This window comes from Mustela lutreola, chromosome 1 (genome assembly GCF_030435805.1).
Source record: "Mustela lutreola isolate mMusLut2 chromosome 1, mMusLut2.pri, whole genome shotgun sequence".
Lineage (NCBI taxonomy): Eukaryota > Metazoa > Chordata > Mammalia > Carnivora > Mustelidae > Mustela > Mustela lutreola.
This window is the reverse complement of record NC_081290.1, coordinates 178842928-178855769: the sequence shown is the minus strand read 5'-3', so window position 1 is coordinate 178855769 and position 12842 is coordinate 178842928. Positions and strand designations below refer to the sequence as shown.

Sequence of the window (12842 nt, the reverse complement as noted above, 5' to 3'; positions counted from 1 at the left end):
AAAAAACTTAAGGTTTCCAATGCTCAACTCCTACTACCCTTTCTTACAACCCAGACATTGTGCTTCCATTTCCTCACGCCAAAGGTTTTGCAGACATCTTCAACTCGCCTTGCTCACCCTTATGTCCCATGCGTCAGGAATTCCCGTAAGCTCTACCTTCAGAAAACCACCAGCATCACCACCTCCTCTGCCCTGACCTGGGCCACTGCCATCTCTTATGTGGAGTATCCTAGTAGCCTCCTGACTAGTCTTTCTGCTTCCACTCAGAGCCCTACAGTCTGTTCTTAACACTGGAGCCAGAGTGGTCCTGTTGGATCTCTGTGGATCAGGTTATTTCATTCTTTTGCCCAGAACCTTCAGATGGTTCCAAGTTTCTCTAAAAAAACCAAAGCCTGTGCCACAGACCCACTGTCTCCTACCGACCTCCTCACCTACTACATTCTCCCTCCACTCACTCAGCACAGGAGGCCCCTTCTCAGGGCTTCCATGCTGAGGGCTTCCTTTGCAGGAAGGCTCTCTCCCAGCTCCCCCTCCCTCTTCAAAGCTCAGCAGAAATGTCAGTTTGTGAATGACGCTTACCTTACCCGAGCACGCTAAACCTGCCACCACCCCAGTCCCCAGAGCCTCCAACCCCGACACTCTGTTCTTCCTTTATCCACTGCTCATCTTCTAATATACTGTATTATATATATAATATACATAGATTATGCACATATACATACATATATTATATACATACATATATAGTATATATCATGTACAGTGTATTATTACACAGTGTATAGTTATATTTTATGTTTTCTTCTGCTTAAGTTACATTAAGGCAGGGATCTTAAGTACCTACTACTGGGTACATGCTTAACAAATACTTGTCAAGGGACACCTGGCAGGCTCAGTTAGTAAAGCAGGAGATTCTTGATCTCAGGGTCGTTGAGTTCAAGCCCCATACTGAGAGGAGAGATGAGTTAAAAAAAAAAAAAAAAAAAAAGTCACGGGTGCCTGAGTGGCTCAGTGGGTTAAGCCGCTGCCTTCGGCTCAGGTTATGATCTCAGGGTCCTGGGATCGAGCCCCGCATCGGGCTCTCTGCTTCCTCCTCTCTCTCTGCCTGCCTCTCTGATACTTATGATCTCTGTCAGACAAATCAATAAAATCTTAAAAAAAAAAGTCAAATAATGAAATTAGGTATTTGAACCCTGCATATTTTGTCTGTACCAGTACCAGAACGATGCCAAAACAAATTTAAATACATTAGAACAGTTGGATAATCAAGAGTAACTACTCCAGGTGGTGAAATTATGAATTAGGTTAAATCATCTCTTTCCTATGACCACTTCCAGGTCAAATTGTCAGGACACATTAATTACCCTTTTCCCCTCCATTAGCTTTCCCTCTTTATTTTTCCGACCTATGTCCCATGTCTAAAGAAATCTGCTACAGAGAGTCTGTTAATGCACTAATCCATAATGGGTTAAAGTAGGTACTTCATAAGGAAAACGCCTATAACTATTTTATTTCCAAAAGTCATTTTTTTAAAAACTGGTGTTTGTCTTATACTTTCAGTTGTCCTTTAGTTGTACTTTAGTCTTATTTGTGACAATTTGAGAGGTTTACATATCAGTTTTGCAATGTGAAATTATTTTTATTTGAATACGTCATTCCTCCTCCACCCTTAATTCCCATCACTAGGAATTTGGTATAAGGAGCAAAACTCTGTCATGAAGCTATTTACTACCTCAGTGACTCTGTTTCTATCTCTGGAAAATGGGAAGAATAATTGTGTCCTTACCACATGGTCACTGTCAGAATTCTGTGTGTTTAACATATGCAGAATCTTCCCAGTAATGTCAGGTCCGGAACAGTACCATGGGAGGGTTTGTTGTTGAAACTCTAATTTTGAAAATTATTTTTAAGTCCTATTTATTTGTTAATTTATTTATTTATTTGTTTGTTTGTTTGTTTATTTGAAGGAGAAAGAGAGAGGCTGGGAGGGGTGGAGGGTGAGGGAGAGGGAGAGCAGACTCCATGCTCAACATAGAGCCTGATGCAGGGCTCGATCTCATGACCCTCAAGATTACAACCTTAGTTGAAGTCAAGAGTTGAACATTTAACTGACTGAGCCACTCAGGGACCCCTAATTTTGAACTTTAAGTTGTATATTTATTTTCAAATACAATTCTCTGGCTTTTAAACTTACGGTGCAGATTTAAAGATAAGAAGAGTATGAAGTAACAGTTTTTTAAATAGTAGCTTTGCTCTACGATCCAATAAATTATATACTTAACATTAAATAAAACAATATATTTGTGTTATACCTGATGTGTATTTCATTCTAAACTTTCTAAGGGCAAAAACTGCTCTAATTAAAATTATATTAGTTCACCAAAGAAGATACAAAAGGATGGAAAAACATTCCATGTTCATGGATCAGAAGAAAAAACGTCATTAAAATGACTATGCTGCCCAGGGTAATCTATATACTTTTAACATCTTCCTAATCAAAATACCAACGGCATTTTTCAAAATGCTGGAACAAACAATCCTAAAATTTGTATGGAAGCAGAAAAGACCCTGAATTGCCAAGGAAATGTTGATTTCAAACTATATTACAAAGCTGTGATCACCAAGACAGCATGGTACTGGCACAAAAACAGACACATAGATCAGTGGAACAGAATAGAGAGCCCAGATATGAACTCTCAATTCTCTGGTCAAATAATCTTCAACAAAGCAGGGAAAATACAAGTGGAAAAAAATAGTCTCTTTCAATAAATGGTGCTGGGAAAATTGGACAGCTATGTATAGAAGAATGAAACTCGACCCTTGTGTTATACCATACACAAATATAAACTCTAAATGAATGAAAATGGAAATATCTTCTCCTATTCTGTCAGTTGTCTCTTGGTTTTGTTGACTGTTCCTTTGCTGCGCAAAAGCTTTTTATCTTGGTGAAGTCCCAATAGTTCATTTTTGCCCTTGCTTCCCTTGCCTTTGGTGATGTGTCTAGGAAGAAGTTGCTGCAGCTGAGGTCAAGAAATGGGCAGAAGACATGAATACACATTTCTGCAAAGAAGACATCCAAATGGCCAACAGACACATGAAAAAGTGCTCCACCAGGGAAATACAAATCAAAACCGCAGTGAGATACCACCTCACACCAGTCAGTCAGAATGACTAAAATTAACAAGTCGGGAAATGACAGGTGTTGGCGAGGATGTGGAGAAAGGGGAATCCTCCTACACCATTGGTGGGAATGCAAGCTGGTGCAGCCACTCTGGAAAACAGTATGGAGGTTCCTCAAAAAGTTGAAAATAGAGCTACCCTATGACCCAGCAATTGCACTACTGGGTATTTACCCTAAAGATATAAATGTAGTGATCTGAAGAGGCACATAGACCTGAATGTTTATAGCAGCAATGTCCATAATAGCCAAACCATGGAAAGAGCCTATATGTCCATCAACAGATGAATAGATAAAGAAAATGTGTACACACACACACACACACACACACACACACGGAATACTATGCAGCCATCAAAAATGAAATCTTGCCATTTGCAATGACATGGATGGAACTAGAGGTTATTACGCTAAGTGAAATAAGAGAAAGATAATTATCATATGACCTCACTGATATGAGGAATTTGAGAAACAAGACAGAGGACCATAGGAGAAGGGAGAGAAAAATGAAACAAAATGAAACCAAAGAGGGAGACAAACCATAAGAGATTTTTTTTTCCTTATAGAGAGAGATCACAAGTAGGCAGAGAGGCAGGCAGAGAGATGGGGGGGAAGCAGGAGTGGAGTGGAGAGCCCGATGTGGGGCTTGATCCCAAGACCCTGAGATCATTACCTGAGCTGAAGACAGAGGCCTAAACCACTGAGCCACCCAGGCGCCCTGAGAGATTTTTAATCTCGGGAAACAATCTGAGGGTTACTGGAGGGGTGGGGGGTGAGAGGAATGCGGTAGCTGGGTAATGGACATTGGGGAGGGTATGTGCTATGTTGAGAAGAAGAAAAACAAAACTCTAGAGGAGAACATAGGCAGTAACCTCTTCAACATTAGCCACAGCAACTTCTTTCAAGATACATCTCCAAAGGCAAGGGAAACAAATGTGAAAATGAACTTTTAGGACTTCATCAAGATAACAAGCTTCTGCACAACAAAAGAAATGTCAACAAAACAAAGAGGCAACCCAGGAAATGGGAGAAGATATTTGCAAATGACACTAAAGACAAAGGCTGATTGCCAAGATCTATAAAGAACTTCTCAAACTCAACACCCAAAATAGAGATAATCAAGTCAAAAAATGAGCAGAAGACATGAGCAGACAGTTCTCCAAAAAATACATACAAATGGCTAACAGACACACGAAAAAGTGCTTAACATCATTAGCCATCAAGGAAATTCAAATCAAAACCACATAGAGATACCACCTTACACCAGTCAGAATGGCCAAAATCGACAAGGCAAGAAACAACAAACATTGGAGAGGATGCGGAGAAGGGGAAACCCTCTTACACTGTTGGTGGGAATGCAAACTGGTGCAGCCGCTTTGGAAAGCAGCATGGAAGTTCCTCAAAAAGTTAAAAATAGAGCTACCCTATGACCCAGCAATTGCACTACTGGGTATTTACCCCAAAGGTACAGATGTAGTTAAAGGAAGTGTCATATGCACCCAATGTTCATAGCAGCAATGTTCACAATAGCCAAACTGTGGAAGGAGCCAACATGCCGTTCGACAGACGAAGGGATAAAGATGTGGTCCATATACACAATGGAATATTATTCAGCCAACAGAAAGGATGAATACCCAACTTTTACATCAACATGGATGCGTCTGGAGGAGATTATGCTGAGTGAAATAAGTCAAGCAGAGAAAATCAATTATTATATGATTTTAGTTATTTGTGAAACATAAGGAACAGCACTAAGGACATTAGGTGAAGGAAAGCAAAATGAAGGAGGGGTGGAATCAGAAGGAGAGACCAACCATGAGAGACTGTGGACTCTGAGAAACAAACTGACGGTTTTGGAGGGGACGGGGGTGGGGGGGTTGGGTGAGCCCGGTGGTGGGTATTAAGGAGGGCACGGATTGCATGGAGCACTGGGTGTTATAAAGCAAACAATGAATCATGGAACAGTACATCAAGAACTAATGATGTACTGTACAGTGACTAATAAAATAAAATAAAATAAAAATTACAGTGGTTCCAAAGTACCAAAGAGAGTACAGGCTGTCTCGTGGCTGTTCAGTAACCATTTAGTGATAACACTTCAGCATTCTCCAAAAGGGCAGTTAGAGTTCTGGTATCTTGTGGCAAAGTGAACTGTATTCTTTTTTTTTTTTTTTTTTTAAGATTTTATTTATTTTATTTGACAGAGAGAGAGATCACAAGTAGGCAGAGAGGCAGGCAGAGACAGAGGGGGAAGCAGGCCCCCCGCTGAGCAGAGAGCCCGATGCGGAACTCGATCCCAGGACCCCGAGATCATGACCTGAGCCGAAGGCAGATGCTTAATCCATTGAGCCACCCAGGCGCCCCGTGAACTGTATTCTTGACCATCGTGTCTTTCAGCAGTAAAGGCTGTATATACAAACGGCATTTGCAAGGGCAAATCTATTTAAAACCAAGGACGCGTTTAGCCTTTCCTCTGAACATTTTATCCCTTGACTAAATGCATTCATCAAAAACAGCATAGATTTGTAGCTCTGCTACCTCATAGCTTAATGGATTTTTGTTTGATTACTGTATTGATTTAATTTTTTAAAGATGCAAATATACATGGCCTACTTGCTGAAACATTTTTTCTTAAAGGGAATAAAATTCAGGGCACTGTTTTCTTCCTTCCCCTTTCTGTTCTCATTCCTTTTTAACCACATTAGAAAGATAAATTGAAGAGCCATCTTATAGCTGGGCTGGGTCCACACAGCTGTGTGCTACCCTCAAGGCAAGCCTGGCCCCAGAGGTGACCTGGGAGTCCACACAGGAGGGGACTTCACAGTCACAGACTCGCAGATGCTAAACAAGGAAACCATCTACAGGCAACCTGGAATCTTTAGATGCAGGGTCCCTAGGCTTGGGAGGGAGGTTGTACTCACTGGGAGATTCATCATAAGGAAGGGCAGGTCACGAGATTCCTGTTCGTGCACAGCTACACAGTCTGGGACTGTTAAATAAGAGACACAAGAATCAAGGGTCTACACGAAGTGTGGTGTGTGCTTGCTGGGGGTCCAGGGATATGGGAGAAGGACCATATGCGAGAAGGCCGCCTGGTCTCTGCGAGCTCTTCTGGCCCCTGAGCAGCTGTGCGCAGGTATGGAGTAGCCTGGAGTGGGTCAAGTCTCCATTAGCCAAGCCCAAGGAAAGCTTATCTAGAAGAACGGGACCCAAGAAAAATGACGATACACGTTGCCCTTTGCAGGAGCCTCTGGTGAAACGGTGGGTCCCTGACCCATCAGCAGCAGTAACAAGCAGTGTGAATAAGACTGGCAACAGCAGGGCCCCTGGGCGGCTCAGTCAGTGAAGTGTCTGCCTTTGGCTCAGGTCATGATCCTGGGGTCCCCTGATGGAGCCCCACATTGGGCTCCCTGCTCCATGGGGATTCTACTTCTCCCTCTCCCTCAACCCCTCCCCTCAACTTCCCTCCTGCTCATGCTCTCTCTCAAACAAACAAAATCTTCAAAAAAGAAATAGAGAAAGAGACCAGCAGTAAGGATGATGTCAGTGACAACAGCAGCGACGCGGCTAGCCTGGCTTCTGACATGGACATCACAGCAACACGGGCCGGGAAAGCCATGGACAGAGAGCACCATGGCCGGTGCCCATGCGCACATCCCATTCACCCCCCCAGTCACACAGATGCCCCAGCTCCCTGGCAGGAGGGAAGAGATGTGTGAGCAAGGCTGAGATGGTGGCACACCTTGCCCAGAGACACACAGCTGGTGAGACAAGTTCATGATGGCACCAGGACTGTTTTCTTGAAACCACATTGTCTCTCTCAGAAAAGCTTGATCAACCAGGTTACTGAACTGACAGGAACGCTCAATATTGGGAGGGTGCTGCGAAGTCCCAGTTTGGAAATTTTATTTGGTGCATGTTTTCTATCTTATTAGCGGAACAAATTCAGCTGCAGTTCAACATTATAAGGTTATCATCTGTGAGAATTACTATGGAAAAGTGAGCCCTTCCTTCATTACGGGGAATGCCTCAAAGCTTGAGAATGAGCTACATTACTGATCAATTCTGCAGATCAGGAGTCTACCAGCTGACCATAAATTAAAAATATGCTTGCTCTACAAAGATAAAAACAAAGAGCCAATACAAGTTTACTGCTTTTTAAATTTCTCCTTTACTTTTCTATTATTTAGAGAAGCACAATTGATTTTTATTTCCTCTTTCAAATTACCTTCGTCAAGAAACAATGAGCCATAGGATCCCTTTAAGGGTTTTTGATTTGTTCACATGATTGGAAAATCATTTTGTTGCTGTAAAAAAAAAAAAAAAAAAAAAAAAAAGTAGGGATGCTTTCCAATCACATGGGGCTTTGGAAGGAAGAATGCTAGTCCTTGATTAAAAGATTGTTTTTAAGATAACACAATGGGGCAATTTCTGTTTCCGACAAGATATCCCACCCAAACTGGAAGCGACCACCGAGGCTGCAGGCGCGGCCACTGACCCATCTCGAAGCCCCGGGCGAGCTTCCGTGGCAAAGAGCCCTCTCCCCTGAAGGGGCACGCACAGTCGGATTCTGTCCTTCAAGGGGCAGTGACGTCACCGCCCGCGGCCTTCCCGACCCGCCACACCCGCCCCATCCTTGCCAGAGCCTCAGGGCCAGCACTTGAGGCAGGCCAGCGGGCAAGGACCAGCGCCCGCCCGCGTGGGGCCGAAGGAGGCCCTTGCAGAGGCAGGGGTGGCAGCAACCACCTAGGAGCCTGGCACCGTCCCCTGCGGCCGTGTGACAAGCTCCCCATGCTCCGCGGTGACCGCCACCACTGCGTCTGCCTCCCGCATTCCGTGGATTCCAGAAGGGTCGGCTCTGGGCATCTGCCACCCACGGAGCACGCGCCGCGCAGGGTTGCGGGTTCCCCCGGCTTCTGGGCTCCTCACCCTCCCCCATGCGGCTGCGCACCTGCCGGCGTGTCTGCGGGGCCGCGCGGCTCCCCCCGGGGGCTCCCCGCACCCGGGCTTCACGGCACTGGGCAGCGGTGGCCGCATGTTCTTCCGACGGCCCGGCCACCCTGCGGAGCAGACCCCAAGGCTGCCAGGCCCACCTGGGCCCGGCCCCGTCGCAGCTGGTTTCCTGGCTTCCGGGACAGCTGCCGGGTTTCGGGTTTGGCTTCCGTCAAGGCAGCCTCGGACGTGCCCAGAGTCACGGAGGAGACACGGACTCCTGGGCGGCGCTGTGGCGAGGTCACACGCGAGAAGGGTGTGGGCAGGAGGCACTGCTGCCTGGTGTTTGGAAAACCCCATTATCCGCCCCAGCGGATCGGAGTCGGTCCGCAGCGGTGTCCCCAGCACACCCGACCGCTCCGCAGAAGCACAAGGAGCCAGCACGGGCGCGACTCCGACCCGCAGGTGGCCTGTGCTACGCTGTCGTCCACGCCTCCCGCAGCACGGAGGGCGTCCGGTCCTTCTCCCGAGCAGGTGGACTTAACTGTGCTTCGACACTGGGCCCAAACCTGCTCTGAACACAGGTTCTGAATACACCGTCGTGTTGCTGCAATCGTGACAGCGTTCACCTAATCACCGGCACGTCCCCACCCCGCCGGGTGACACCTGACACCTGTCCCTGAGCTGGAGTTCGTCCTCCTGGGCAGGCGGACTCGACTCTCCCGTCTACTCTTCTCACCAGCGCTCACGGCTCGTCTAAGGTACCTAACCCGCCTTCCTGCCAGACACACGGGACCCCTCCCGCTCCAAGGCAGTGCAGCCTGACACCATGTGACCCGTCCCCCTTTCCACTAGGCAAGCGACACAAATGGACAAAAATCTTCACAGGTATAAACTCCCAGCTCAACAGTCTCGGCAGGGATAAAGAATTCAGCTGGATAAGGAAACACAATGAAGTCCCTTGCAAGGACTCAGAAGCGACACGGGAGCTACCGGCGTGGCAGGACGTGGGTGGAGGCGCTCGAGGAAGAGTCACAGGACAGGCATCCGCTGCACGAGGAGAGATGTGCAGCGGTGCACAAACGGGCGGAGCTGAGGCTGGGATTATTTGAGGGTCCTGCCTCTCTCCAGGCAAAAGAGATGGAGAATCAGAACACAAAGGAGATGGAATGAGACGGTTTTGAGAAAACACTGAAGAACGAAAACCAGAAAGACTGATCAGATTTGGGGAAACACAACCAGCCGCGTCAGAATGTTCAGTGGGGCCTGTCTCTCCTTAGTGGGAAGGAACTCCCTGTGGATTCTTTTATGCTGAAGAGAACAACCTTCGATGACCTTGTCTCCCTGCAAAAGTGGGGCCCTGTGCTTTCGAAAAGTGTCTTGAAATAACAGTTATTACTTTAGTCACTGAGGCTGCAAAAACCATTTTGTTTTCTGCACAAAACAAAAATCATGTTTGGCTTTCTTTATGGCATAATTTAAAATAAATGTCCACAGTCCACATGCATGAATGGAAACAAAGGTAATCAAGCGGCCAATACAGAGAGAGCCGGGAGCTTTGCTTCTTAATATCCGTCCTCTGTGGTGTGTGGCTGTCACTTTGGCAAGGGGATACAACACCATTGTGAGGTTCTAGCATTTGTGTATCATTTCTTCTTTTCCTTACTTACTCTCCCAGTGCTGAGGTTGTGTCTTTTGGGTTTTTGTTGTTACTTTGTTTTCTAAGAAACCTTACCAAACTTCTGTTCATTTGTATTTGATATTATTGTTTACAGGGAAAATAAGGAAATAGAAAAAAAATTGCAAGTTGAATGACCAAAAAAAAGCACAAAACATAAAAAGTGGATAAAAATGTTTTCATTTAGAGATCTTTTTACTGTGATAGAACAGCAGCTCTTACACATGGTAAGCTAAGGAAACTTTCAAAATATCTTCTATGTGGAACAGACGCAAGCACCTCGCTGACAATCAGCCACTTACTGGGGCATGAAACTGACAGAAATCGGGCTGAGTCAATTTTAAATAAATTCAAAGCAAATTCAGGACTTGTACGTATCTAAGTCAGTGACACAGGTCCGGGAGCGGGGGGGGGTGTATGTCCACGAGGACAGATTTTTGTTTGTGTGTTCACATGGTCAATCCCCAACACATTTTTGTGGAATAAATGTGGCAGTTGAAAGAGAAAAACAGCAGATGGTTTGGTTACGGTGCTATTGGGGACACCTCATTTCCTATCTAGAATACTGTATGTCACAATTTGAAAGAGATCATGAGAGTATCCCAAAGGACCAAGGCATGAAGAAGCTTAAAATCCCATGATGAGAATTAACTAAACAAACCGGGAAGACAGGAAATTCTTTGTGATGCTGGGACACGGAAACATTCAAGGATTTGATCTCCGTCTCTACAGGGACCTTCCACTTCTGGGATTCGATGGCTCCCATGTTAACATTTGGAACATCAGGTATCCGTTTTCTAAAAGATATCTTTTTCAAAAAGATAACATGACAACCATGTTATTTTTACCTGGTGGGTTAACTGCAATGCCTAGATTAGATGGCAAAACTCGTTACTTGTGTGAGGTGTGATAGTACGTACTCCTTCCAGAAACACATTTTGAAACATGTATGGATGAATGCAAAACAAAGTTCAAATGAAGGTGTTGCAAGAAAAACAACCAGTGTACAGCGATCTATGTCATAAATGGAGTCATCTCTCAGGAACCAAACTTGGAAATTCTTTTCTTTCACCTCCCCTCAACCCTCTCTAGAGCTGTTCATCTTCCGCACAGGATGGACGTGCCCTCTCCAGTTCATTAAACGAAACTTGCAGGAAGAATGACTGTGAGCCATTTCTCAAAACTTGGTCTCTTACTGTTGGTCTTTGAGGCATTCCCAAACCCAGGGCTGTTTCTCAGTTCTTAGTGGCTCAAAGGCTCTACTTTTTTGTATGGACAAGGGCAAGATCTGAGTCACCTACATAGTGAGTTATTAAAGGTTAATAAAATTGGAAGTTCATCAACCAAAATGAGCACATCATGAGGTCATGGGCGGCTGACTTCACCACACTGCACACGTCCTCTGTGTGTGTGGGCAAAGGATCCTCACTGGAACCCCCAAACTTCCTAGAGGAGAAGTTGTAATTATTGAATCTTATGTGTTGGTTTGACTTGGCTGTGGTTTTTGATTGCTCTAATTATCTGCAGAATTTTTACTTTCATTGATGGTGTTTTGGTGTTTTAATGATGGCTGATTCTCCTTTCTATAGTTATTTTGTATATGTTCAATATGATGGTGGAGTTCTTCTGCTCACTAGATAGTACAGAAGCTGTAGTGGGTGAGGGAAAAGTTTTTAAATGGAAATTTTCTGGGACAAATCAAAAGCATCTCCCAGCCATTGCTCTAGTAAAGCTCACTTCTGTTATGTAGATACGGGAGGTGAATTAGTTTCCAAAGGCTGCTCTAACAACACAAAGGTGATGGTTTAAGACAACCCAAATTTATCCTCTTAGGGTTCTGGAGTTCAGAATTCCAAAACCATAGTCACTGGGTTAAAATCCAATTCCTTGCTTTTCTAGATTCTCAAGGGTTCCTCAGCTCCTGGTTCCCTTTTCCTCTTCAAGGTCAGCAGTGGATGGCCATCTGCTCACATGCAATCCCTCTGACACACTCCTCCCCACTCCATTACTTATAAAGACTGCTATAATTAAGTTGGGCACACCAAGACAATCCAGAATAATTCCCTCATCCATCCCATGACCAAGGATCCTTAACCACACTTGGACAGCCCATCCTGCCACGTACAGTGATATATCCACATGTTCTGACAATGCGTACATGCTCCTGCCTCCACAGAAGTACTGTGAGCCAGCCCCTCTCTGGTATCTAAGAATATTTTCTGTTGCCAGAACTGTCATTATGGCCAGTGGAGATGAACTGAAATCCTGAGATAGAAACGGAAGTGAAATTCGAACAACCAAAACAAAATTATGAGAGAGACTGAGAATTATGGAAGTGGTACTGTTATTTTCCCAGCTGAGGCACAGCTGGCCTCACAGGCATTTTTGCTGGTCACCCCAAAACTTAACTACCACTTAGCACATTGCTTCTGTAGCATAAATGTGACTGGACTTCACAAAGTCCCCTCCTAAATGAACCTAAAGGTCGTCACTTCTGAAGTAGCTGATACTGAGAAGAGTGACCCCTGGACCACTGTGTCTATTCACACATTACTTCAAATTGGATGTCTTGGTCACTTAGTAAAGAGTCTCAGAAGTACCTCAAAAGGAATATCTGGGTGGCTCAGGCCGTTAAGCATCTGACTCTTGGTTTCAATTCAGAGCATGGGATAGAGCTCTGCACTCAGAGGGGTGTCAGCTTGGGATTCTCTCTTCAAGAGAATCTCTTGGAGAGATTCTCTCTCAAACAAACAAAAACAAAAACAAAAACCACACACACCTAAGAGAGGGAAGATAGCAGAGTAGTAGCAGACTGAAATGACATCAGATCCCAGGAGTTCAGCTAGATAGATATCAAACCATTCCAAACACCTACAAACTCAACAAGAGATAGAAGAAAAGAAGAGCAGCAATTTTAGGAACAGAAAATCGACCACTTTCTGGAAGGTAGGACATGCAGAGAAATGAATCCAAAGCAACAGGAAGACAGCACAGGGAAGGACCGGCTCCCAGCAAGTGGTAGAACAGTAGAGCACAAAACCAGAACTTTTAGAA

At 45.0% G+C, this 12842-nt stretch overlaps 1 long non-coding RNA gene across 1 annotated transcript in view; it reads right to left on the bottom strand.

Annotated features, from left to right (window-relative positions):
- The window catches only part of LOC131820167 (uncharacterized), a 30703-nt gene that overhangs the window by 2903 nt on the left and 14958 nt on the right, over positions 1 to 12842 (bottom strand). The window lies entirely within an intron of this gene.